General features: G+C 55.6%; 1 pseudogene across 1 annotated transcript in view; it reads right to left on the bottom strand.

Moving 5' to 3' along the window:
• Positions 1-732: 732 nt before the first annotated feature.
• The window catches only part of LOC108297917, a 12,807-nt pseudogene continuing 6,641 nt past the window's right edge, over positions 733-6,898 (bottom strand). Inside the window, exons 2-10 of the transcript XR_001822387.2 lie at positions 4,657-4,768; positions 4,312-4,452; positions 4,007-4,150; positions 3,630-3,765; positions 3,245-3,452; positions 3,015-3,165; positions 2,153-2,309; positions 1,327-1,391; positions 733-1,186 (exon numbers count right to left, since the gene is read on the bottom strand). The product of XR_001822387.2 is annotated as a WAS protein family homolog 2-like (transcript). The remainder of the gene's footprint in view (positions 1,187-1,326; positions 1,392-2,152; positions 2,310-3,014; positions 3,166-3,244; positions 3,453-3,629; positions 3,766-4,006; positions 4,151-4,311; positions 4,453-4,656; positions 4,769-6,898) is intronic.

Genomic DNA, 6,898 nt, shown 5'->3' with positions numbered 1-6,898 from the left:
GAAACAGGTGAATTCTGAAGAAACAGTGGGTCCCTGCCACTCTTGAGGTCTTCCCAAGGCAGTTCCCATCTGTGGAATCGAATGTCTTCCATCCCGCATGGCTGAGGGTCAGCCTTCTCAATGGACCTCTGCAGGAGGCTATGGGGGCTGCAGCCTCTGCTGTGGCATTTCTGTCCTTACCACCTTCTTAAAGAAGAGATGGAGCAGGCCCATCTGCTTCTGCCCTTTTTGTAATAGCTGAAGCTAGCTGCCCTGACTACTCACCATCTGGTCTCAATTTAAAAAGATCCCCAAGGCCACAGGGCTCCTGCCTGGGGGCTTGTCACCTCCCCCACCTTCTTCCTGAGTCACTCCTTCTGCAGCCCTGCCCCTAACCCACTCCACAGCCTCCCCGGATTTCTATCTCCCTGGCTTGGTGCCAGTTTCTGCAAGTCGATGGCACCTCCCTCCTCAGCCACTTGAGCAAACTCCAAGACACCTGCCCCGACACCAGCAATGATGCCAAGGGCCATTTGGCTCTCAGCATGACTATTTTTAGAGACCCCATGTCTGTCACTGAAAACCTTTTTCTGTGGGACACTACCCCTCCCCCCGCAACAGCTGCCCCTGCTGACTGCACCTCTCCTCCTCTGACCCAAGGGAAAGAGGTCATGGTCAGCTGAGATCTTCTGTCCCCACTGCCTAGCGACCAACAGGGGCAAGAGGAAAGTCACTGACTCCGAGACATTTACATCCTGCACAGCTAGAGGTCTTTTATTAAAAGTGCACTGTTGGTTTCTGCTCAGTTCTTTTTTGATTTGTGCTTCGGTTTTCTCTGGAAGCCTCTTTAGGGAAGAGAAGAGCACAGTGGTGCAGGCTGGGTGGAGCTGTCCCCCATTGGAGCACAGGCATACAGTAGCCCCCGCCCCAGCCCTGTGGCCTCAGGCCAGCCTCTCGCTCCCTGAAGGTGGTCCCTGCACAGTCCCGGGACAGCTCCATCACTGGCCCCTCCTAGGGCAACGGGTCTCAGGAGCTTGTCCTGGCTGTGTCCATGTCGGAGCAGTGGCCCAAGTCTAGGATTCCCAGTCGTCCTCATCCTCCTCTGCCTGTGGCTGCTGTGGTGGCGGCAGAGGAGGGACGGAGTCTGACATGCGGGCAAAGGCTCCTCCGGGTCCCTCACCAGCCCCAGGTACTTTCCCAGAGATGCCTGGAAGGAAAAGGCTGAGTGAGGGTGGTGTGTGGGAAACACTGGTTCCCCCAGCCCCCAGAGACTTAAACACAGGAAGAAAAAGGCAGGAGAGAATTACAATGTGCCGGCCCAGGGCAGGCAGTGGCCCTGCCTCCTACCCTTGCACCTCATTATCAGCTTGTTGAAGAGATCCGACATCAGGTCCCCACCTTGGTTCATGGCTCTCACCGCAATGGGAAAGCCACAGAGTAAAGGGTTCAGTCACATGAAACCCCAGCTCCCTGTCCCCACCCCCATGACACTCCCAAGTTCTCCAAGGCCACTGTGTTTCCCAGTTAGCTCAGAGCTTCAGTCTATCCCTGACCCGACACTGGGCACTGATGAGAATGCGCTTACATTTGAGGAACACTCTCCCAGTCACCCTCGGGGACAGGACCAGGGTAGGCAGCACTGCTGCACAGGTGGGGAAACTGGCCCAGAAAGGTGAGGCAGCTTGCCTGGGATCACTGAACAAGGCACAAGCAGCGCTGGGCACAAGCTCAGAATCATAGTGCCCAGGGCACTGCTGCAGTATGCGCAGGCATCACATCACACCGGTGTCTGCGTTCACAGCAGGCACTATGGGCAGCCTCAGGAGGCCTCAGGTCCAGTCTCTAAAAATATCTCAGGAGGCTGTGGTGGCTGACCATTGCCTTGGCCCATTCTCAGCAGTTGAGGAAGATTCTCCTTGCCACAGTTGGAGCTGGGTGAGCTTAGAGAGGAAAGCTCCCCTAAGACTCCCAAACCAGGAAGGAGCCATGGCCCACGCAAGAGGGCTGAGGACCTTGGGTGATGGCCCGGGGCTTCCAGCAAATGCCCTAGGGGAACCAGGGACAGGCTGGCAGGAGCAGGGGGTGGGCTGAAAGCACCCTGTGGACTTGTCCAGTGCCAGACAAGAGGCAGCGCTTTGTCCGAGGCCCTCCAACCACAGGCTCCAGGGCCCGCTCACCTTGCTCCTGCTCTTTCTGTTGCTGCTTCTCCAGCTTTTGCTCCTTCACGCTGTGCAGCTTGGCCTTGCCGATGCCCCCAGCTTGGTAGATGGACTCTAGCAGAGTGGCCTGGCCCTCAGAGGGGTCAACCACTTCCCTGAGAGCTCCCTCAACTGGAGGTGGGAGGTGGGGAACAGGATAAGGAGGAAAGGCTGCTCAGGCAGGGCTGGGGAAGCTTATCATGTCCAAGACCCTGCTAGGAGGGAGGGCACCTCCCCTTGAACGAGGAGGTTCGTGTTGGGGATGCTGAGCCTTTGAAGACTCTGAAGGGCCTGGGCACACAGGACCTGGGCACTGACTTCTGCAACACCGGAGTGCAGGCGATGTGGGTGCAGACACTCCCTGACCCTCTCCAGCCCCCACCCTGCACAGCTGGACCCCCAAGCTAGCTGTGCACTGACAGTCTCAGCTGCACACATGAGCCATTAAAGGGGTTTTGTGCCACTTCTGGATCCTAGAGACAGATGGGAGATATAACAGTAAAGCTGAAATGCTGTCATTTCGGGGACACTGAATCATTTGTTGCTGTAGTTTGTTATTAGACCTTCTTTCCATAGTTTATTAGGCCTCTTCTTTCCATTGGTTTAACTCGGAATGGGGAGCCCAGAGCCTCACTTGTTCAGGCACTCTTCTGCCCAAGAGGTGAGAATTCCAGAGCTCTACAGTTTGAAAACCACTATTTTATGAACCAAGACATTTGAAACGGGAACTATTAAGAAAATCAAGTATTTCTGGCCACTTAAACCCACAGACAATCCACCTGAGTGCACCAAGCACACCAGAAATGAGCAGAGGTGTTCTCAAAGAGCTGGTCTCACCTGAAGGAGACACACGGCTGCTGCTGCTGTCCTGCCTGGTGCCTGGGCCTACAGGCGCCACGGCTGAGGGTGAGAATGGGGGGTGCACTGGCCAGCACCTCAGGAGCTGGGGGAGGTGGTGGGGGTGCTGTGAACACCCCATCTTCTAGGTCTGAAAGAGAAAGTGTGGGGTGTCTAGGGAAGAAGGTGTCTGAGCAGGGAGGTCCCTGGCTCAGCTCCCATCCCAGCGCCCAGCTCATCTGGATTGAGAAGCTCGGCTACATCAGCGTGGAAGGTGGACAGTTCTGGAATGGTGCCAGGGGCAGAGGGAGCAATGCTGGGGCCCAGGTCAGCACTGTGCATGAGGTCGTTGGCAATGCCAGGCAGGTCGGACAAGTAGGCTTGCACACCAATCTCAGGTACTTGGCCCAGGTCTGGCACCTAGTAGTTCTCTGGAACCTGGAGAATTAGGTAGGGACATGTGAGAGGTGATAGGGCCCTGCAGGGGCATCCTGCAAGGCCTTGTGTGTACACCCCATGAGTGGAATAAAGAGCTCAACAGCCTTGCCTGGAGAGGAGCCCTGGCAGGGCCCCCAGCCACTGCATCTGTCCCTACCCCAGCCCTGTTCCTCCCACCTGCTGCTCCAGCTGCTCTCTATTGCTGATGGAGAAGGGGGCATCAAACAGCTTCTCCTCTGTCTCCACCCCCAGCATCACATGGGTCTTTGTTATAGCACCAGCCAGGGAGTCCAGGAAGACGCACTTCTTGTACCTACAGGGGCGATGTGGGGTCAGGCAAACTGACAACTGCTGTCCTGAGCCCATATTCCTACCTCTCCCACACCATCAGGGGCACAGTGTGCATGGTGGGGTCCCAGGTCTCCCAAGCCAAGCCACCCCAACTACCCATGGCTCCCAGCCTTGGTGCTATACCTGTGTCTAATGCCCCCAGTCCCCACTAAGCCAGGCCAGGCCTCCCGCCCACACCCCTCGGCCCTGCCTTCTGGCCATGCAAGATCTTGGTGGTGTTGAAGAGCAACAAGGAGCTGACAGAGCTGATGTTTCTGGGAAGACCCCAAACCTCTCCTCTGCGTCAACCTTGGGCTCCAGCTTGGCACTGATGCACACAGGTAAGTACTTCGGCTTCTCCTGGGAGGGCCAGAGGGGCCAAGGGATAGTGAGTATTTAGGGCTGGGCCAAATCAGCTGCCACCCCTTCCCAGTTAGCCTCCTCTGCGGGACAGAACCCTATGGAAGCCCTGGCTCATCCCCAGCATCCAGGCTTCCAGGTGTGTGACAGGCCATGTGATGTGCATGGCCAGCAGACCTGCAGGGCCTGCCATGCTTGCTCTGGATCCTGTGGCGGGGTCATCTCTGCAGGCCAGGGTCCTGGACACCTGTGAAGATGGAGCCATATTCCTTCAGGTGCTCTGAACAGGGTACTTGGCACTGGAGAACACCTGTGGACAGAGGGACAAGTCTGAGGGGCCCCAAGAAGCTCAGATGGCTAGGCTTGCTTGGCAGGAGAGGGTAGAGTTGGGAGCCTAGGTGGGAGGAAAGTCCACGGTACGGGTGGGCAGCAGGGCAGAGACTGGGCAGCCTCAGAGGCATGGAGTAATGAGGGACAGCCAAGTAGCCTCAGGACACAGGAGTATGGGGGCTACTTTGATGGCCTTCTTGCTGCCCTTGATCTTCTCAATCTTGGTCTGGGCCAAGGAGACCTTCTCCTCGATGGCCTGCACCTGGCTCTGGCTCTGCTCTACCCACTCGGAGATCCTGCCATGGAGAAGATCACAGAAGCTGGGACTGCTCCCTACCCCCTGCACACCTCCTGCTCCTAACAGTAGGCCTGCTAGACCAGCCCTCAGGTAAAGTCTCTTAAGTCAGGGTCACCTGCTTGCCAGGGTCGAACTTGGTGCCATCCAGGTGGCCTCTACAAGGATAATCTAACCTGCACAATCGAGGATTTGACAGTACTGAGTTCCCTGCACTCTCGGTAGGGACAGGCAGCCACCTGGCCCTATGCTGGCACCTGCACATGCTATCTGAAGGACAGCCTCCAGGGCACACAGAGGATGGCATTTACACATGCACACATGGCTGTTGATGGGGTGAGGCAGTTCACAATACCTCACGATCACGTGCAGTAGACAAAGTGACCTGTGCAGAGGGGGACTCGAGACCGGAGGCTAAGAATGGTAAGGCTGGAACTGAGTGTTGTCACCTAAATTCAGAAGAAGAACTGCCCCTGCACATAGTGAATAGCTCACTGAGCAAGCCCTGCATCCCGACCATGGCCCACAGGCTCTGTATAGTCTAGCTCCTCACCTGTTTCCATCTCCCCTGGTGCGGGCTGGGCCCAGTGGCACAAGCTGCCCTGCTGTTCCCCAGATGTGACAAATGCATTCTTGTGCACTTGCATCTCAGGGAATGCCATTTCTCCAGACAACCCTGTGGCTGGCTCCTGGTGTGCAAGGCCCAGGTGCCTGATGCTGTAAGGCACATAATACCACTCATGCTTTTCCACATTGTTTGGCCACAGCAAGGCCAGTCTCACTGCAAAATTAATTCTGATGCACGTGTGACACACCATCCTCCTCCCAGTCACCTCTGTAGCTCCCCTACCCCCAAGAACCCAGCCTTTGTCCACAAGGGCCACACTCCACATTCAGAGAAGCCTCAGCATTCACCTGGCATGAGCAAGCCTGTGTGAGGCACAGGGATGAGAAGGCAGAGGCACAGCTGGGTTCATGAGGAAAGGGAGGGGGAGGACGTGGGGCGGCAAAAGGACTACAGACTCGGGCGAGGGAACGCCGGGATTTCTCTAAAGGTTGGAACGAATGACCTGCAATCAGACCCAACAAGCCGAAGCCACTCCCACCAACTTTAGAAGGCCTTGGCACCAGAGAGCCAATTTCACAAACCAGGGGTCCCCATCCCCTAATGAGTCTGCCCTGATTACTCCAGGGGGCTCAGGCATGGCAGGGCTGGGAGTACCAACAGGCACCCAAGCAGCTTAAGTGTTCCATGACAGACCAATATGAAGGTGGCCACCATTCAGAAAGAAAAGAGAAGAGCATCATCTCCTCCCAGTGAGGAAGCAGGGCCACCCCCCATCTCCATTTTTTCTGGCTGGGGAGAGGACTTCATCTGCTGTGAGGGGTCCTCCAGCACAAGCTGTTTTAATTCACCCCAGTTCACAAGGCAGCCTTATTCTGTCCCTGGGTACTGACGCAATCTTCAGTAGTTGCATAAGCTCTGTACTCGAGGTCTACAGGGGCAGTGGGAGGAAACTGGGACTGGGAAGGGCCAAAGGCTCCTCGGTTCTGGTGCTGCCATATAGGAGAGAAGGGGTGATCACTCAAAGCTGGAAACACCAAGCTCAACGAGTCCTGGCAAGTTTCTGGAATGGATTATTAAACAGAGAGTCCGTAAGCACTTAGAAAAGAGGCAGAGGTGAGTCCCAGGGGCCAGCATTGCTCAAAACACACACCATTTCTCTTTGTAACAGGGTTATTAGCCTGCTGTGCCCGGGGAAAACTTGCAGCACAGTGCATCTTGAGTCAGCACGAGTTTTGACGGCTTCTAACAAAATCTTGTGGACAAGATGGAGCTATCGGTGTTGGAGAAGAGAACATGCCGGAAAAATCAGAGCCAAATGAACCACAGCCCCAAAGGGTACTGGTGAGCAACAGTGATTCCAGCCTTGCATAGAGAAACCTGGCAGGGCCCTTCCAGTTCATTCAACACCTGGATAGAAAACTGGGGCTAGCACAGAGGGGTAAAATGGTCTGCATGATAGAATCAAGACTCAGATAATTTTTAAAGGCCAGAGGGTAGACTGCAATCACCAGGATGACATTTATAAGGAACAAATGTGAAGCCCAACATTTAGGATTTAAAAAT

The sequence above is a fragment of the Cebus imitator genome, unplaced genomic scaffold (genome assembly GCF_001604975.1).
Source record: "Cebus imitator isolate Cc_AM_T3 unplaced genomic scaffold, Cebus_imitator-1.0 Scaffold860, whole genome shotgun sequence".
Classification (NCBI taxonomy): domain Eukaryota; kingdom Metazoa; phylum Chordata; class Mammalia; order Primates; family Cebidae; genus Cebus; species Cebus imitator.
The sequence above is the reverse complement of the archived record's forward strand: the minus strand, read 5'-3'. Positions and strand labels throughout refer to the sequence as shown.